The sequence below is a fragment of the Pleurodeles waltl genome, chromosome 5 (assembly GCF_031143425.1).
Source record: "Pleurodeles waltl isolate 20211129_DDA chromosome 5, aPleWal1.hap1.20221129, whole genome shotgun sequence".
Classification (NCBI taxonomy): Eukaryota; Metazoa; Chordata; class Amphibia; order Caudata; family Salamandridae; genus Pleurodeles; species Pleurodeles waltl.
Genome location: NC_090444.1, coordinates 1,260,542,773 through 1,260,563,496, shown reverse-complemented (window position 1 = coordinate 1,260,563,496; position 20,724 = coordinate 1,260,542,773).

The window sequence follows — 20,724 nt, the reverse complement described above, 5'->3', positions numbered from 1 at the left end:
TGTGTCTGGGGACAGGCCTTGGCAAGGCAGGATCTTATGAACACCAGAGGCTTTCCTTTGAATTTTGCCTACTTCAAAGGCAGAACTGGGGATAAGTAGTGCACCCAAAACCCCAGATTTTCAGATTACTTCTAAACCAAGAGGAACCTCTGCCAGGGAGAAAGGTTTGATGCTTGAGAAGGATCTGCTACTCTGCCTGTTGCTTTGCTGTGTTGGCCTGCTGCTTCTTCATTAAGAGGGAAAGGACAGGACTTTTACTTTCTGAAATCCTGCTTGTGATGATTCTCCAGGGGCTTTGACTGAGCTTGCCTCCTGTTAGGAGGATTCAGGGACATCAAAGATGTCACCTGCCATCACCTCAGTACTCCTGCTGAGGTCCCTGACCTACCAAGTAATGTCAATCCAGTTCCTGGGCCTTTGGAAGTGAGTTCTGGTGAGAAAACAAGCAGATCCAAGCACACCAACTCCGGATGACTACAGAACCACAGCCGCTGCATGACTCCGCGCAGGTCCTGCAAACCGAAGCCGTGGTCCCCACTGAATGCGACGACCCCGACCAACACCGCAGGCCCGACGCCGCCACAGCCTCACTGAAGTTCTGTGACTCCTTGAGCCCCAAATTGCCAAGTCAACGATGTCCGTGATGTCCGACTCTGCCACTGTGCAAGCAGCCTCATGGTGTGACCACGACCCCGTGAGGTCGCCTAACGCATCTTGTCCCTGCGGATTCATTTACCCCTCCTGATAATCAGGGACCGATTCTGTGCACCCATGCCATATCACTTCCCCTGCTCTGCAGTCATTAAGTGATGCCGCACCAGATCAAGGGATGCCTCTCCTCCCCAACTCTGTGCACAGGCTTGTTTCTTCGTTACTAAAGGTACTGTACCTGGGGGTCCATGTGACTCCTTGACCAGTAATATTGGTGTCAGATTGTAGGGAACGACTCTGTCACGACGCCACAATAACTCTAAACTGAAGCATTTGAGTTTCTAAGTGCTATATTAAAATTTAATCTTTGAAAATTCATAACTTTGCTTGTGTATTTTGGATTTTTGTCATTTTGATCTTGCTTGATTTTGAGACATATTGCCTATTTTTCTAAACTGGTGTTGAGTCACTTTGTGGTATTTTCACTGTGTTACTGTGTGTGTTTTGTACAAATACTTTACATATTGCCTCTGAGATAAGCCTGATTGCTTGTGCCTAGCTACCAAGGAGGTCAGCAGGGGTTATCTGAGCTGTGTATCTCCCTTACCCTGACTAGAGAGAGGGTTCCTGCTTGGACAGAGTGCGAACTGACTGCCAACCAGAGACCCCATGTCTAACAAGAAAAAATACTAAGAAGATAAGAAGAGTACTTTTGCCTGAGACTGCAGAAGAAGAGTAGGGATATTGTTTTTTAAAAGAACACAGTGTAGGGTTAAGGAAGACTGCTGTAAAACGCTGCAAGAAAATAACTTAAAATAAGGAGATAGATGAAAATTGTTGCATATTGAAATAAAAGTGTTAACTTAGTTGTTATACACATATTGCTTTTACAAGCTCTGACTTTAAACATGTGTGCCCTAACCAGAAATAGATGATTATTATAGGGATTGTACTTTCAATAATAGTCTTATTGGCAGTTGCAATGTTACTAGTAATGCATTTCACAGTAGAGACGGAGAAATCTGTAACTACAATAACTAATGCAACATCTAGACCAGGTATTTATGAAGATGAGTTAAAATATGTCTTTTCTAGGTCACACAAATGAAGATTATTTGATAAAATGTTTATTTTCGATTAGTACAAGAATATACTTGAGCCATTGGTGCAAAATATTGTTATGTATGCGCACATATGCCTTCTTCAGCTGATGAGCAAGTAGCATATCATCACATTCCTCTTTCCTAAGCTATCATGTAGCATTTTGTTTAGCTTAGTATATAGGTTAGTATACAGGCAGAGACAGTTTGAATACTATTTTTCCAACTTCGACATGATCATTACCAAAGTTCCACTAATGAAGAGCATGACTTTACACTCACAAGTGGAAGAGATGGAAACAGCTTTGTATTACTTTACACCTTTTTTTCTTGTTAAGATTGTTAACATTTGTAAAAGCTCATGAGAATAAACTAATTTGCTTAATGAACTCATTAGAAAAGTCTTGTATTCTAATATTAGAAAAAAGAAATGCAGTTTGCACAAAATGAACATAAAAGGAAGATGTTTTAAAGAATGAATGTAGAAAACAAGAAGATGAGTTTAGAAAGAAAATGTCTATTCCAAGGTTGAAATTGGATAAGTGACACACAGGGAAAGCATGTGTGTTTAAAAGAAAAATGAATGGGAAAAGACACCAGTAGGAAATAGTAATTGTGAATATGTTTTTGAATTGGCAGAGGGAATATGACAACTTTTGAAGGAGAATGATCCAAATATACCTGGATTGTATTTTATTCATGGAGAGAATGCTTATTTCAGATTACCAGTTAGTTGGGAGAGAATTTGTTACGTAGGCTTGCTTTGTTGAAAAATGTATCATGCACAGAGTCGAGATGCATTAACAATTACTCCTGTACATATGTATTCATTCAGTGTAAATGGAAGGGCGCAATTAGTGAAAGACATATTTGGAGCCATTCTACCAGCAGTTGTAGTTGAATAAATGATGAAATGATTAGAAAGCTGTCATCGGTAGTAGTAAAATTAGCAACCACTACTTCTGAAGCTTTCTTAGTTGAAAACACAAAATGGATAGCAATCAGATCAATGGAACTTGAAACGTTGTGGTTTAGGCATTTTACTTGCAGAAAAGGGCGGAGTCTGCAAGATGCTGAAAATTGAGAATTGTTGCGTGTATATACTAGATGGGACTGTTTTTGTTTTTAAAGGATAAATTCTCATTCGAGCAACAGTTCCAAACCACGAGTTGGGGGAAATTGAGATAGAGTCCTTTATAAGAATAAACGTGACGGATATCCAGTTTGCCGTATTACAACCCCATTATTGCCTTTAGAGATCGAAATACGGCAGATGGGCTACCCCTCAAATTTGTGATGGTGTACCCTGTCAGGTAAACTCTAAATCAGGCCCTATATTATTAACCTAGACAAAAGGGTTTTGTAGGCCTTACCTAACACTGAATTTAAATGTGGTTTTGCGTTTGAAGCTTGCACAACAACATGAATTTGACTACAAACAAAGACAAATTATTTTTTCCTTTCCTTCCTTCATTCTTTTCTCTTTGTTAATTTTGACCTGTGTCATGGTCATAAGTATAACATTTCATGATGCAAATGTTCTAATGGAGTGAGTAAATGAATAACGAGTGTCCATTTAACCTATTAAAAGAATTGGTGCAATGTTAGATTAATCTTAAAAATTGATGCTTTATATATAGGATCTGTTAGAAAGATGTTATGTTAAAAAAAAATTATAGCACAGCAAATACCCGGAGGCATCTAGCCTCTGATGCTTAAAATGGACTGAAGCAGAAAGAAAGAAGAAACCATGCTGTGAAGGGTCTTGTAAGTGTTACAAAGAGATTTGAACATAATTCTTTGCTGTATGGGTAGCCAGTGTAGTTCTTTGATATCCTTAGTTACCAAGCACTATTTAGGGAGCTTTAGAAGGAGCTTAGCGGCTCCATTCTGAAATGATTGAAGTTTGTTTAGGACCTATTGATGAGTGTTTAGCTAGAGACTATTACAAAAGTCAATCTAGCCAAGACTATAGCTGTGACCAGAATCTTCTGCAAATAGACGGGTATATAAGGAAAGGTTTTATCAACAATTTGAGCATTAGGAACACAGAAGAGGCAGTGGCATTAACTTGATCCTGGCTGCTCAGCTTACAGGCCTTTTTCACTGAGTTAGGAAGGGGATCCATATCAGAAGGCCAACAGGATAGGGACTAGAAGGACGGATGAGGGACAAATAAGATGACCTTGGTTTTGTCAGAATTCAGTTTCAAACTGTTGCTTCCCATCCAATGGTGAACAGCCTGCAAGCAGTCAGAAATCCTTGGGCCAAGGCAGTTGCCATTCTTGGCTAGTGAGCCCACAATCTGGGTATTGTTTGCATAGGAAGTTAAGGAAAAGCCGAACAAACAAACCAGATCACCTAGCGAAGTAATATAAACATTAAACAGGGTCGAGCTCAATGGAAAGCCCTGTCAGACCCAACAAAGAGGTGAAAATGGAGGAAAAGTTAGCGTACCCAGTCTTACGATATCTTCTCATCCCACAAGGAATGGTTTTAGTAGGTTCAGAGCAAGGCCAGTGACACCCAAAGAAGCCAGGCAGTTGAGAAGCTTGAGGTGAAAAACTGTGTCAAAAGCCATCAATAGATCTAATAGGAGGAGTGCCACACTCTTCCCTTGGTCGAGTATCTCTCGCAGATGCTCTGTGGGTTTGAGTAGCACTGTTTTGGTACTATGACAGCTGCGAAAGGCAAATTGGGTAGAGTCCAAGAGATCGTTACCCTGTACAAATTTCATGAGTTGAATATTCCTGATTTTCTCTACCATTTTGGCTGGTAAAGCTAAAAAGAAGCCAGGCGGTAGTTCTTAAGAATAGATGGCTTGACAAAGCTCTTTTTAGCAGTGGGAGCACTGAGGCTTTCATCCAAATGGAGGGAAAGAAACCACTAAGAAACATCATCTCAAAGATAGTGGTCAAGGGGCCAGCCACAATTTCAGAGACAAGTTTTATGATTTTCGGTGGGCATGGATTGAAGGGGGAGCCCAACGAGGCAGCACAGATAAGCCTAGACACCTCTTCGGGTGAGGGAGGTAAAAAATGTGGAAGATTGTGCAAGGGCTGAGAAGGAGAGATTTTACTCTGGTCTTCAGACAGTGGTAAGGACATAGTAGAGGATAAGCTGTTCTATATGTCTTCAACTTTAATCTTGAAGAAGACTGCTAAGCTATTGCAGAACAATTAAGTCGAAGATGCACTGTTGGAGAGTGTGGTAACTGTTTGATAAAGCTCTCTGGTAGAGTTTTTGGCTTCTAGAATCCTTTTTGTAAAATGAGTGGTCTTTTTGGAGACAATAAGCAGCTTATTTTTAGCTAAACATTGTTTGTAGTTGTTTTTTTTTCTCAGGGTCATATTCTTACTTCCGGCTCCAATTTTTCTTCAAGGCTTTGAGTTCTGAAGATAACCATGGGGCTGATTTATGAGTGTGATTCCGGACTGGCCGGATTATTACACTATTTTGCATAATAATCAAATGTATCATGTGTTTAGAATGTTTTTTCTTAAAACTTACCATCTTGATCAAAGCTGTCCCGTTCACATGAGGACATCAAGCTCCGATTGGTCAGGGCCAAAGATTATATACCCAGGTTTTATAATTTGTTGCTGTATACAATCTTATAAAAGCATGCTCCCAGACTGGAAAGATTCAATCCTTTTCTTAGAGATACTCTTTCCTTTGTTAGGCAGAAGTTACAGACTGGCAGAGAGGCTTTTGAGAGCCCTCTTACTTATTCTGTCTTGTTCTTTTTGTTTATGCTTCTTGGATTCATTCTGAATACACATTTATTCTGCCTAAACTTATCGCTGAGAGATTCTACTGAAACCTCAGTGAGAGGCTCTATAAGAAAATGATATGCTTTCACATCTGAGATAAGAACTCTTTCTGGGATCTACTAAACTTAATTTTCTCAGAAACTAGATTAGATTAGGGACTGGATCTTTATGGGGCAAGCTATATGCGCGATTCTGTAATTTGCATTGAGATTTAGGCCCTCATTACAACATTGGCGGTAAATGGCGCTTACCGCTGTGCAGAAGATCACTAACACACCGCTGCGGCGGTGGATTTCCGCTACAGCTATTACGACCCACAGGTCGGAATCCGCCATAATCCCGACACCCACACAAGTCCGCCACACCAAAGGTCAGTGATAAACTGGCGGTAACAAAACCTCCACCGTCACGCCAACAGGAATACACGCACACTATCACGACTGCGGTATTCCATTGGCGGTACACACCGCCGCGCTCAAAATACACACACATTTACAAAACACTAACACATTGGACAGTTCAAAATACACACACCTGATAGACATACACACACCAATCCCACACACCCAATCCAATATAAAACACACACCCACATCACCCACAAACCCTTACTACCAAAAATTCCGAAAGAAGGCCAGAGAGAGACACCACCAGAAACAACACTAGCATCCACAGACACACAACATTATCACTTACACAATATCCACGCACCTAAAACAACACACAACAACACATCCCCTCACACATCACAGAACACACCACCTCACACATCACCCACACCACATCATGGCACCTCAACGACACCCCAGGTTCTCTGAGGAGGAGCTCAGGGTCATGGTAGAGCCACAGCTATTTGGATCACAGGTGCAGCACACCTCCATTGCTAGGAAGATGGAGCTATGGCGCAGAATTGACGACAGGGTCTACGCAGTGGGACAGCATCCAAGAATACGGAATGACATCTGGAAGAGGTGGAACGACCTATGGGGAAAGGAGCGTTCCGTGGTCTCAAGACACCAGATTGCAGTACAGAGGACTGGCGGTGGACCCCCGCCTCCTCCCCCACAACTAACAAAATGGGAGGAGCAAGTCTTGGCAATACTGCATCCTGAGGGCCTCGCAGGAGTAGCAGAAGGAATGGACTCTGGTAAGTCAACTCTTAACTATTATATCCCCCACCCTACCTGCATGCCATCACATACCCCCACCCTCACCCCCATCACTCCAACACCTCACATATGTCCCACTATCACAACCTACCCATCCCAACACCAAGCCCTGCATGCAACACCAAAGCAGGGACACCCATCACCAAAGCATGGCCACTACAGATACCCACACAGACCCCAAACCAAATATCACACAAGGACCAAGACAAGAATGCAAGCACTGGAGTACAGGGTCACTCACCCATTGCACACGATGGCACACACAGATAGAATATCCATGCCTTTACACCCCTGCAGGACCCCTACCCAACGTCACCGGACAGGAGGTTCCAGACATATCCATTCCCCCCACAGAAGAGGCCCACAGTGATGACAGCAGCTCTGCACAACTGGATCAAGATGACCAGCCCGGCCCATCAGGAACCTCAGGACAGTCGGTTCCCCTGACACTGGCAAAAGCCACCACAGAGCCTCCCTCCTCGGAAAACACCACCACAGCACCCACCCAGCGGGCCCATACCTCTGTCCCCAGGACACGTCAAGCAGCAGTGTGTCCACCACTACAGGGAACCCCGGCAAACCCACCACCCCAAGAAAATCAGGGACCGGGGGCAGTGGCAGTGGGCGCACAGTTCAGGGGACAGAGGAACAGGAAAACAGGGGAGCTGGGAGGACAGCTGTGCGACAGGGGGAGGACAGGCCCAGGGAACCCACTCTCCACGGGGCCCTCTCCAACATCATGGGAGCATACCATCATTCCCAGGAGACGATGGCAACGGTACTGGCCAACTTTCAGGAGACCCAGCGGCTGCAAGAGGAACACTATCTGGGGATCAGGGAGAAACTGAAGTCCATTAACACCACCCTGGTCACCATTGTAGGGGTGCTGCAGGATCTTGTCAATACCAGGAGGGACACTGTAGCACAAAAAGGGGCCCCTGACACTAGCCTGGATGATGAACAGCCCTCCACCTCCGCCAGCGCTAGTGGACAGGAGGCACCGCCACAGGACAACAACACCAGCACCTACCCCCTGCAGATGGAGAGCCACCCCGCAAATGGTTCCTGAGATCCAGGAACAAGAAAGAGAACATTGCCAAGACCCCCGCCAGGAAATGAGACCCCCCTGAATATCACCATTCTTTCCCACTTTGTCACCCTGTCCATCCTTCAACTGCCCTTGCTCCACTTCCTATGCCCCTTTGAAAAATGCACCTGTGAAACAAATAAACTGGACTCTGCCATGGACATTCGTCCACCATCCCCCCTGCCCATTTTACAACCACCTCCACTTATTTGCACAGAAATAAATACACATCAATCACAAAACAATCTGGAGTCAGTCTGTGCTTTCACAAATGTGTAATTGCAATAACTATGGAATATAGCAATGTCAATTTAATTGTCCACATACCGAAGAAACACAGCTGTAGGGCTGGAGGAAATATAGCAGAGGTCACAAAGTGGGACCCACATCTGTTAAATGGAAAGGCAAAGTGACAAGTCAGGGTCCATACACTGGGTGAAAATGACAGACTTATGATAGCTCAAATAATAGTATGAGATGTAGGAGGCAGTGACATCTTCTTACCTGTGTCTCACTGGAAGTATTGCTGGATAACGTTGTTACTGTTGTTGATATCCTCTTCCTCTGTCTCCTCTTCTTCACTGTCCACAGGCTCCACAGCTGCCACAAGACCTCCAGCTTGACCATCCTCCTGCAGAAAAGGCACCTGTCGTCGCACAGCCAGGTTGTGCAGCATACAGCAGGCCACGATGATCTGGCACACCTTCTTTGGTGAGTAGTAGAGAGAACCACCTGTCATATGGAGGCACCGGAAGCTGGCCTTCAGGAGGCTGAAGGTCTGTTCGATCACCCTCCTAGTTCACCCATGTGCCTCATTGTAGCGTTCCTCTGCCCTTGTCCTGGGATTTCTCTCTGGGGTCAGTAGCCATGACAGGTTGGGGTACCCAGAGTCACCTGCAAATTTCGAGGGACAACTGTTAGACACACACTAACCCGTAGGTACAACCCCAGACCCAGACAACTATTCACACTGTATAGGGTCCTTGTCCTCACCTATTAGCCTCACATGGTGCCTCTGGAGTTGCCCCATCACATAAAGGATGCTGCGACTCCTCATAATGTAAGCATCATGCACTGAGCCAGGAAATTTGGCATTCACATGGGAGATGTACTGGTCGGCCAAACACACCATCTGCACATTCATCGAATGGTAGCTCTTCCGGTTTCTGGACACCTGTTCACTCCTGCGTGGGGGTACCAAGGCCACATGTGTCCCATCAATGGCACCTATGATGTTAGGGATATGTCCCAGGGCATAGAAGTCACCTTTCACTGTAGGCAAATCCACCAACTGAGGGAAAACTATGTAGCTGCGCATGTGTTTCACCAGGGCAGACAACACTCTGGACAACACGATGGAGAACATTGGCTGAGACATTCCTGATGCCATGGCCACTGTAGTTTGAAAGGAACCACTTGCCAGGAAATGCAGCACTGACAGAACCTGCACTAGAGTGGGCATTCCTGTGGGCTGGCAGATAGCTGACATCAGGTCTGGCTCCAATTGGGCACACAGTTCTTGGTTTGTGGCACAATCAAGTCTGTATGGGATGATAATGTGTCTGTCCTCCATTGGCGCAAGGTCCACCAGGGGTCTGTACACCGGCGGATGCCACCATCTCATCACCTGCCTCAGCGGTTGTAGCCTATGGAGAAGAGCAGTGAGCAGAAGGTCATATTTCCACATAGAATGCACAACTGTTGCTGAATTTAGGTCACAGAAGCAGTATGTGAAGTCGAGAGTCAGTTGATGGGCCATTGTGTGCAGTGACGCAGTTAGGTGCCATGCCATGTGCCCCCCTGAAATGGCGGCTGCCTGACCTATGAGGAGGGACAAGTGGAAATGAGGTAAGTGCGCTGGCGTCGTGCACCGTCGCGGTAGGCGGTTGATGACCGCCGCACAACTTTGCATTGGTTATCATTGGGCCATATGGGTTCCAGGAGCTGATGGCGATGTACGCCGGCGGTGACGGTACGCACCGCCGCGGACGTCACCGCCACTTTCTAACTATTCACTCACTTGCTACCTGACCATCAACAGAAGAGGACCTACACTACAAGTGCTGCTGTGACCTCTGTCTGGAAGCGACAATGGCTCATGTGTCTGGGGAAAGGCCCCCTGCCTTCACTGCGGAGGAGCTGGAGAAACTGGTGGATGGGGTCCTATCCCAGTACACGTTACTCTACAGTCCTCCAGACAAACAGGTGAGTATACTGTGAGCATGATGTGTGGGAAATGCATTTTTGGAGGGGTGTGGATGTAAGCCACATGTTGGGGGGTGCTGATGCGTCCTGGCCTGCGTGCTACATGAGAGGTGGTCTGTGTATGTGCATCAGGCATGGGTGGAACTAGGGGGCAATGAGTATGCCGGTCTGGATGGGTGAGTAATTTCCTTTTCTGCTGTCTTTTCCCCCTAGTTCAGCGCCCACCAGAAAAAGGGTATTTGGTGTGCCATTGCCAAGGAGGTGCAGACCCTGGGGGTCTATCACAGGCAGAACACCCACTGCCGCAAGAGAGGGGAGGACCTGCACCGCTGGACCAAGAAAACGGCGGAGGCCCAGCTGGGGCTAGCATCCCAATGTGGAAGGGGTGCCCGTCGCACCATGACCACCCTGATGTTCTGCATCCTGGCGGTGGCCCATCCCGAGTTGGATGGGCGCTTGAGGGCATCACAGCAGCCACAAGGGGGTTAGTACAGATTCTGAATCCTGACTTTGCGCATTTTAGGAGCTAGCTGGGTGGGGCATGTGGGCTGTGGGTGCCCCTAGGCCAGGGCGATCATGGCACGGTAGGTCCCTGGTGTGCAGCCTCTGAAGCACTACAGACCCAATGGTTTTAGTGGGCATATACTACTGGGTAGGGTCCTGAGGGTGTCAGGTGTGTAGATGCTGGCGTTAGGCATTGTACCCCATGGGCTTGTGACTACCTTAGTGACTGGTTGGGCATGGCCTAGTGCATAGGGCAGCTCCCAGTGTGTTGTGTACGCCAATGGTAGTGTTGTTACTGTCATTGACCAAGTGTATCCTCTGTCTCTCTCCCCCTCTTTTTGTTTTGTCACCCTGTCCTTGTGTGCATTAGCATAATCTGGCGGAGGAGCAGAGGTACCGGTGACGGAGGGAGCTGCATCCCACAGGGGCCTGGAGGCCAAATACACTGAGGGTGAAGGCACCAGTGGGACGGAGGGCAGGGGAGCACAACGACAGGGAGAGCAGGGGAGACCAGTGACAGCGACTCCTCCTACGATGGAAGCTCCCTGGCAGTGGCGGTCACCTCTGTGCCCACCCCAACAACAGGTACACTCACCACCCCTCCTAGCAGCACCGCTCTCCCAGCAGCCCCTCACTGTGTTTCCCGTGCCCGCTCACCCAGGAGTGTGGGCATCTCCTTCGCCCCAGGCTCCTCAGGCCCTGCCCCAGTCAGCCCTGCTGCCCTCGGTGAGGAGGCTATTGACCTCCGGAGATCCCTCACTGTTGGGCAGTCAACCATTCTGAATGCCATCCAGGGTGTCGAGAGTCATTTGCAACAAACAAATGCATACCTGGAGGGCATTCTTTCTGGCGTTGCGACCCAACGGGGAGCAAACCAGGCTCTGACCTCAGCACTGATGGCAGCCATTGTCCCTCTGTCCAGCCTCCCCCCTCCAACTTCCTCAACCCAGTCCCAATCCCCTCAACCCCAGCCTATCCCAAGCACACTTTCAGACCAGCAATCACCTAATCAACACACAGAAGTGGCACAGGCAAATACAAGCACCACACTTCATCACACAGGCACTCACACAAGCACAATTCCCAGGCAGACACACCAACATCCACTGCCTCCACTGTGTCCTCCTCCTCTTCGTCCACCCCTCTCCCAGTAGCATCTCCACTCACACCTGCATGCACTACATCCATTATGTCCATCACCAGCACGCCCATCACAACACACCCCTCACGAGCAGTCACCACCCCCACAACCATGCACACTTCCCCTGTGTCCTCTCCCAGTGTCTCTGACCCCTCCTCCCAAAGTACACAAACGCAAGCACCCACCCACCCAACAGCCATCCACTTCACAACAGCATCCAGCCCATGCACCTTCACCCAAACTCAGCAGACGTACACCTCCTACAACCACTCCCACTTCCTCCACTCCCAAACCCTCTCCATCTTCCCGTCCCAGTGTGCCTAAAAAACTTTTCCTTGCAAACTTTGACCTCTTCCCTATGCCTCCCCCATCCTTCCCCTTAGGCCAGGGTGTCAAGATCCCAGGCCAGCACCTCAGTGACCAAGTCGGCGTCCGCTGTGGTACATGCAAATCACAGGGGATTAAAGGGGGCACCCATCAGGGCTGCCAGTGTGCCATCGACCCCTGCACAGGACCAAACCATTCCGCCACCTGCCTAGGTGAAGAAGGTGCCAGCATGCAGCACGGCCAAGAAGCACGACCCACCCAGCAAGGCCTCCTCCAAAACTGCATCTGCCAGTGCCAAGGTCCCAGCAGCATCTGCTAAGGTGGGGAAGGGGAAGGAAACCCAAGACAAGGCACTTCAGGCCTCGGAGCCTCCAGGTGAGGGACTGGTGCCCACCATCAGTACCGACAGCCCTGCAACCTGTACCGCTGAAAGCACCGCCGCAGGCACCGCCATCTGTACCGCCACCTGCACTGCCGCTGCCACAACAACTGTCAGCAGCATCATCCCCAGTGGGCAGCCATCTGAGGCTGCAGGAGATGGCCTGGTGTTTCCCTCCACCACTACCAGCACCTGCACAACGGCCAGCACGGGCAGCATCTCCACCGCAGACACCTCCGCAAGCACCGCCACCTGCACTGCCATCTGCACTGCCACATGCCCAACCGGTGCCACTACATCTGCCATCAACAGCATCCCCAGTGGGCAGCCGTCCGGGGATGCAGGAGGTGGCCTGGACCCTCCACCCACCACTTGAAGCACCACCACCAGCACCAGCACTACCAAAAGTTTGCAGCCTTAGTAGCCGCAGGATGGAGTCTGGCTCTGCCTCCATGGAGTATCATGATACCTGTTCCCTGCACATCTCATGCCTCAGACACCCAGGTGAGGGAATGGAACCTGCCACACCCCAGGTGCAGCATCACTGAACACATGGCCCCCTCCAGAACTAGTGGAGATATGCATCCACTATCACTGTCCTTGGCAGGATGAAGCACACTGGGCACAAGTTCCCCTCCAGAACCAGTGGAAGAAGGCATCCATTTGAGAGACTGTGGCTTTGTACTCCCCAGGACCAAGCAGTGGGCAACCCACCCACTTGAGAGACTGTGGCTTTGCACTCCCCAGGACCAAGCATTGGACAAACCACCCACTTGAGAGACTGTGGCTTTGCACTCCCCAGGACATCGCTGAGGGCATGTTGCCCCCTCCAGGAGCAGTGGCGTAGTACCATCTTCCAGCTGAGGTGTCTCCCCCTCCCCTTCCCCCTGAGGTGCCTGTGTGTTTTCGACCTGATGCCCCTGCAGTGTTCTCTCCGTTTTGAGGCAGGAGTCAAGTGTGAGCTTCGCCCATGATTTTTTTGCTTACTAGGCCATAAACATTTGCAAAGGACAGTGTACGGCCTTCTGTACCTATTGCAAATATTTGCATGTACTGTTTTTTCCAACCATTAACTTTATCTGCATATTTCTAAACATCACTATTTGCACTCATTTCTTTTTGTCCTTGTGTTCTTCCAGGGGGTTACGGGGTGTAAATGTACTGTTGCTGCATGTGTTTGTGTGTATAGTGTTGTGGGTGGGGGTGGGGGTGTTGCATGCTGCGTATGTGTGTCACTCTCTTTTTCCTTCCCTCCTCCCCTGTGTGCTAGGTGCAGTACTCACTGTGGTCGTCGCCGCCGCTGCCGTCTTTGGTGTTCCTGGTGTATTAGCAGATACACCAGCATCAGCAGGATCTGTAGTTCGGGCTCCATGGCGTCCTGGTTCTTCATTGAGTGTCGAAAGGTGAGTGGTTTCCCTTCAGAACACTGTTTCTGTTGTGCTTTTGATGGAGTTGGTACCTCCCCGGAAAAGCTGGCAGATTGCCGGGTTGTGATAGGGTGGGCGGTACATTGTCTTCCGCTGTCTGTTGCCGGTGACCGCCGCGGTGTTGGTTGCTACCGCCATGGTGGTCAGAGTGTTAAAGTGGTTGTCTATGATGGTGGTTTCCGCCGTGGTAGTAATCCCATTTTTTTTACCGCCAGCCTGTTGGTGGTATTACCGCTGATTTAACACCGACTGCCAGGGTTGTAATGAGGGCTTTAATCTTCTTGTACCTAAAAATGTGTAACTCCTGGTTTGCTTCTAAATTGCTTTGATGCCCTCAGATCATGTTTGTGCTCTGTAAGAAAAAAAAAGGATACATGGGCATTGACATGGAGATGTAGCAGCACTCACATTAGGACATTATCATAGGGGCCAGTGAAAGGAAGGCACTTAGAAACTGAAATACTGAAATACTATGACTCTGACATGGTCAGACATACAGATACAGACACAAAGATATTTGTTTTTATGAATGGACACTGTCTATAGAACATTGATACAGGACACTCGGAGGACAAGGACATAGCACAATGGAACAGTGACACAGAGACATTGATTGTGGGACTCTGACCTTGGCATTTGGACACTGACGCAGAAATAATGATTGACACTGGGCATAGTCACTGATAAATTGACCCAAGGGAGGCTTGACACAGGGAAACTGACAAGGGGAAATGGCAAGGGGAGATGACACTGACTCTGGAAATGTGACACTGAGACTGTCTAAGTGACAACAACATGAATAAACTGAGACAGAAGCACCAATATGGTTTCATTTATATGGGGTCACTGACACAGTAATACGGCTTCTGAAACCGTAATACTGACATTACCAATGAGACACTAACATGGGGGCAATAATTTCATGACTTGATGGTATTGGTGGCATAAACAGAGTGCCCTGACACAGGGACACTGCCAATGCATTGTGCACATTGACACAGGGACACTGGCATTAGAACAATAACAAAGTAACACAGACATTAGAACACAAACAGAGTCACTCGGGCAGCATGACATGGACAGAGCCAAACGGAGACAGTGTCATACGGATAACAACTTTATGGTACTGACATTGTGGCATGGTGTAGGATACCTGTCAGAGCATAATTTAAAGAATATATATGTGCCTTAATATAGCTTTTTTCTTAACTCTATGCCTACATACATAAATGTGGCGTTATTTTACCTTACCTGTATTTTGGTCCTCAAGATGTTGCCAAGAACTTTAAAAAACAACTATATTCTTGAAACGATATTCTGGTGGAACATCCATGGACTATGGAGCTAAAAGGACATGGAAGTGTGGGGACAACGACTCTAGTGATTCAAAACTGATACACAATGCCACAGGGACACTGACATGAGGACATGGAGACTGTCACAGGCAATCACGGCTGCACAAGGAAAACTATGGCCCTCATTATGACATTGGTGGTAAATCCCACTTACCACCACGCTGACTGCCTCCAACATACTGTCGTCCCAGCAGATATCTGTTCACCATATTATGACACACACACACCAATCTGTCACTATTCAGCCACATACACAATTCCGCCACACCAAAGGTCAGTGATAAACTGGTTGTATCAAAACCCACACCGTTATGCCAACAGAGCAACACCCACCACATTATGACCCACAAATCACCACAGCGGACATTCAACGGCGGCAAACCATACATACCGCTGCGCTTAAAATACACACACACAAACAAAACAACACCACATTGGACAATTTAAACAACACACCCCTGCCACCCATACACATACCACACCCACACACTCACACCACTATAAAACACACACTCACACATTACCCACAACTCTTTACCATTACAAACAATTGCCACCAGAGAGAGACAGCAAGACCACAGACACTACCACAGCCACACACCACTCACACCTATACACCACTCACGTACCCCACGTCACACACCCCAACACATTACCTTACACACCCTCACCTACACACTTCACACAACACCCATGACACCACAATGACACCCCAGATTCTCAGAGGAGGAGCTAAAGGTCATGGTGGAGGAAATCATCAGTGTAGAGCCTCAGCTATTTGGAGCACAGGTGTAGCAGATATTGCTAGCTAGGAAGATGGAGATATGGTGGAGGATCGTGGACAGGGTGAACACCGTGGGACAGCACCCTAGAACTAGGGAAGACATCAGGAGGAGGTGGAACAACCTATGGGGGAAGGTACGTTCCATTGCAGCAAGACACCAACTCGCTGTACAGACGACTGGCGGTGGACCCCCATCTCCTCCCCCACAACTTACAACATGGGAGAAGCAAGTCTTGGCAATCATGCACCCTGAGGGCCTGGCCGGAGTAGGAGGAGGACTGGACTCTGGTAAGTCAACTCTTTACTATTATCACCCCCCTACCTGCATGCCATAACATACCCCCACACTCACCCTCACTCCCATCACTCCACCACGTCCCACACCCCCACCATCACTTCTCACGCATCCCAATGCCAAGCCCTGCATGACATACCAATGCATGGACACCACTCACAGCCCTGCATGGACACTCATCACTAAAGCGTGCATACTAGAAATAATCAGCTACCCCACCACATACCAACTTACACAAGTGGAAGCTGCCAGGGCAAATACAACCAAAGAGGGCAAGCCACCGATGCACAATATGTCACACACAGAAACAATAACACATCATTTACATCCACACAGGTATCCCAGCCAATGTCAGCAGCGAGGAGGTGCCAGCAATATCCAGTCCCCCAACTGAAGAGGCCCACAGTGATGACAGCAACTCTGAACACCTGGATCTGGATGACTAACCTGGCCCATCAGGGACCTCTGGACAGTCGGTTACCCAAGCCCAGTCACAGACAACCACAGAGCCTCCCCATCAGGAAACACCGCCACAGCACCCACCCAGCGCACCCACACCTCTTTCCCCAGGACATGTCAATCAGCGCGTGTCCACCTCTACAGGGACCCCCGGACACACCTCAAATCTATGACAATCAGGGACCTGGGGTCAGTGGCAGTGGGCACACGGTTCAGGGGACAGAGGCACAGGTAAACAGGGCAACTGGGAGGAGGGCTGTGCGCTGGGGGGAGGATAGGCCCAGGGAACCGATTCTCCAGGAGACACTTGCAGAAGTCCTGGGAGCATACCAACATTCCCAGGGCACGATGGGCCAGATGCTGGACAATGTGCAGGAGAACAGGTGGCTGCAGGAGGGACAGTACCAAGGGATCAGGATGACTTGCAGGCCATCAGCAACACCCTGGTCTCCATTGCAGGGGTGCTGGCAGACATGGCCAACATAATGAAGGAGGCAGTCTCAAAACAGCGGGCCCCTGCCACTAGCCAGACATCTGAACTGCCTTCCAACTCCGCTGCCACTAGTGGACAGGAGGCCCCGCCACAGGACTCACAGGCCACCAGCACCCCTCCCCCTGCAGAAGGAGAACCACCAAGCAAACGTTCCCTGCAATACAGGCAGAAGCCAGAGACTATTGCCAAGACCCTCGCCAGCAAATGAGACTCTCCTGATTGTCACCCTTGTGTCCCACTCAGTCACCCTGTCCACCTTGAACTGCCATTGTTCCCCTTCCTCTGTCCCCATGGACTATTCACCTGTGCTACTGACTGGAACTATACCCTGGACTTTCCTCCATCATCACCCCATCCCATTGCACTTGCCCCTCAATATCTTAGCACTTCAATAAACACCCTTGGAAAAAATAAAAACATGGAGTATGTCAATTTTAAAAAGTATTTATATGTTTAACCATGTACAAACATTGCAATTCAACTGTACAGTAAATGAGCACATGTGTAAGACCTGTAGTTGGCAGCAGTGATCGCACCAGGAGATATTGTGAGGCACCAACATCTGAAAAATTCATTGCCAAAGGGTACAGTAAGTGTGCATGGAAGGGGGAAATAACAGCATGCTAGTGCCAAAGAGTTACCAAATAATGACAATGAAATGTGAAGTAACACTGTCTTACCGTGTGCCATTGGAAATATTGTCTGATCACTGCTGTTCTGTTGTCCTCATCCTCTGCCTCCTCATCCTCACTGTCCACAGGGTCCACTGCTGACACATGGCCATCTCCAGCCTCCTCCTCCTGCAGAAAAGGTACATGGTGTCTCAGGGCAAGGTTGTGCAACATGCAGCATGCAGCATGCCACTATTATCTGGAAGACCTTCTTGGGTGAGTAGCACAGGGATCCACCTGTTAGATGGAGGCACCAAAACCTGGCCTTCAGGAGGCCAAAGGTTCTCTCAATAATCCTTCTGGTTCGCCCATGTGCCTCATTGTAACGTTCTTCTGCCATTGTCCTGGCATTCCTCACAGGGGTCAGTAGCCATGATAGGTTGGGGTAACCAGACTCACCTGCCAATATTGAGGGACAATATTTAGTCACACACTATCCCATATGGCCCACACCATACCCATACACCAACATCTGCCGGGTGGGGATAGGGCTCACCTATTAGCCACACCCTGTGCCTCTGTAGTTGGCCCATCACATTTGGGGTGCTGCTATTCCTCAGGACAAAAGGCATTATGCACCGACCCAGGATACTTAGCATTGACATGGGAGATGTACTGGTCTGCCAAGCACACCATCTGTACATTCATTGAGTGGAAACGCTTACGATTTCTGTACACCTGTTCATTTTGACGGAGGGGGACAAAAGCAATGTGTGTTCCATCAGTCTCCCCAATTATGTTGGGAATATGTCCCACTCCATAGAAGTCAGCCTTCACTGTGGCCAAATCTTCCACCTGGGGAAATACAATCTAGCTGCACATGTGTTTGATCAGGGCAGCACTATTGAGAACATTGGCTGTGGCATTCCTGCTGCCAAGCCCACTGTCACTTGGAAAGAACCAGTTGCCAGGAAAAGGAGCACTGATAGAACTTGCACAAGAGGGGGGATCCCAGTTGGGTGACATATAGCAGACATCAGGTCAGCTCCAATTGGGCACACCGCCCTGTGATTGTGGCCCTGTCAAGTTTAAAGATGAGGATGATGTGCCTGTCTTCCATTGTTGCCAAGTCCACCAGGGGTCTGTACAGGGGGGGTTTGTATCCATCTCTTATTCATCTGCAGCGGTAGCAATCCTAGGGATAAAACAGTGAGGAGACAGTCACAAACTGAACAATGGGGCAACAACAGTACGATGCAAACTGACAATATGTAATGGGTCAGTGAGAAGTGTCCTGTATGTCCAAATTTAAACAGTGACTCAGTAATTTACCAGGGCCTGCCCCCCACTCCTGAAATGGAGTCTGCCTGTCCTGTGTGGAGGGATAGGTGGAAGTGAGGTAATTCTGCTGACGTTGTGTGCCGTTGCGAGAGGCGGTCAGAAACTGCTGTGCAACTCCTCATTGGTTAACATTGGGCCCTATGGGGTACAGTGGCAAATGGTGATGTACGCTGGCAGTGATGGTATGTACTGCTGCAGATGTGACCGCCATTTCCTATCTGATTCCTCACTTGCTACCAGACCTTCTACAGGAGAGGATCTACACTGCATGTGCTGCTGTGACCTGTGTCTGGAACCTACCATGCCCCGTGTGACTGGGGAAAGGGCCCCTGCCTTCACTTTGGAGGAGTTGAAGAGACTGGTGGATGGGGTCCTACCCCAGAACAAACTGCTGTATGGTCCTCCAGACCAACAGGTGAATACACTGTGGGCATGATGCATCTGGCATGAATGCATGGAGTGGTGTGTGTGATGGCCTCCTGTAAGGGGGGTGGGTGGATGTCCCCTGGGCAGCATACATGTTGTGTGCTGGGCCATGTGTGTGTGAATGGCGATGTGAAGGGGTATGGTGGGCCTTAAGTGTAACAGTCAGGACTGTGTAACTAATTTCATTTTCCTGTGTGTATTGCCTCTGCAGGTCAGCACCCATCAAAAGAAGGGTATATGGTGTGCCATCAACAAGGACATGCGGACCATTGGTGTCTATGGCAGGCGGAGCACCCAGGAGGACATGAGACGCTAGGCACGGAAGATGGCGAAGGCCCAGCTGGGGATGGCCTCCCAACGAGTAAGGGGTGCCCATCGAAGCCTGACCACCCTCATGGCCCGCATACTGGCAGTGGCCTATCATGAGCTGGATGGGCACTTGAGGGCATCACAGCAGCCACAAGCGGGTGAGTACAGTGCCCATCATTACAATCTATGCATGGTAGGGTGGTATCCGGGTGGGAGATGTGTGTCAGTGGGTGCCCCTAGGCCAGGACCTCACATTGCAGCATAGGTCCTCTGGTGACAAGGGTTCAGAAGGGATAATCCTGCTACCTAGCTCAACGGCATTGACTACTGGTCAAGGCTGCATGGGTCCCAGGTGTGCTGGATTTTCTGGTGTGTGCCCCTCCCCATGCCTTGGTGGCTAGCAATAACACTGGTAGTGCAATGGATAGTGCGTAGGCCTGTTCCCTGTGTGTTGGTGTGCTGTTTACGCCAATGGTGGTGTTGGTGCAGCCATTGACCAAGTGTATCCTTTGTCTCCCCCCCCTTTTTGTTTTGTCACCCTGTCCTTATGTGCATTAGTAACATCTGGCGGAGGAGCAGTGGCACCGGCGATGGAGGGAGCTGCATCCCACCAGTGGGACAGAGGGCGAGAGGAGCACCACGGCGGAGACTGGAGGGGACAGTTCGGACACAGATACCTCCTCCAATGGAAGCTCCCTGGTGGTGGCGGACACTTCTGTGACCACCCAAGCTACAGGTATAGCCAGCACTCCTGTAATAGCACAGCTGTTCCAGCAGCCCCTCAGCGAGTTGCCCATGCCCGCTCACCCAGGAGGGTGGGCATCTCCTTCACCCCAGGCACCTCAGGCTCTGCCCCAGTGAGCCCTGATGCCCTGGTTGAGAAGGCTA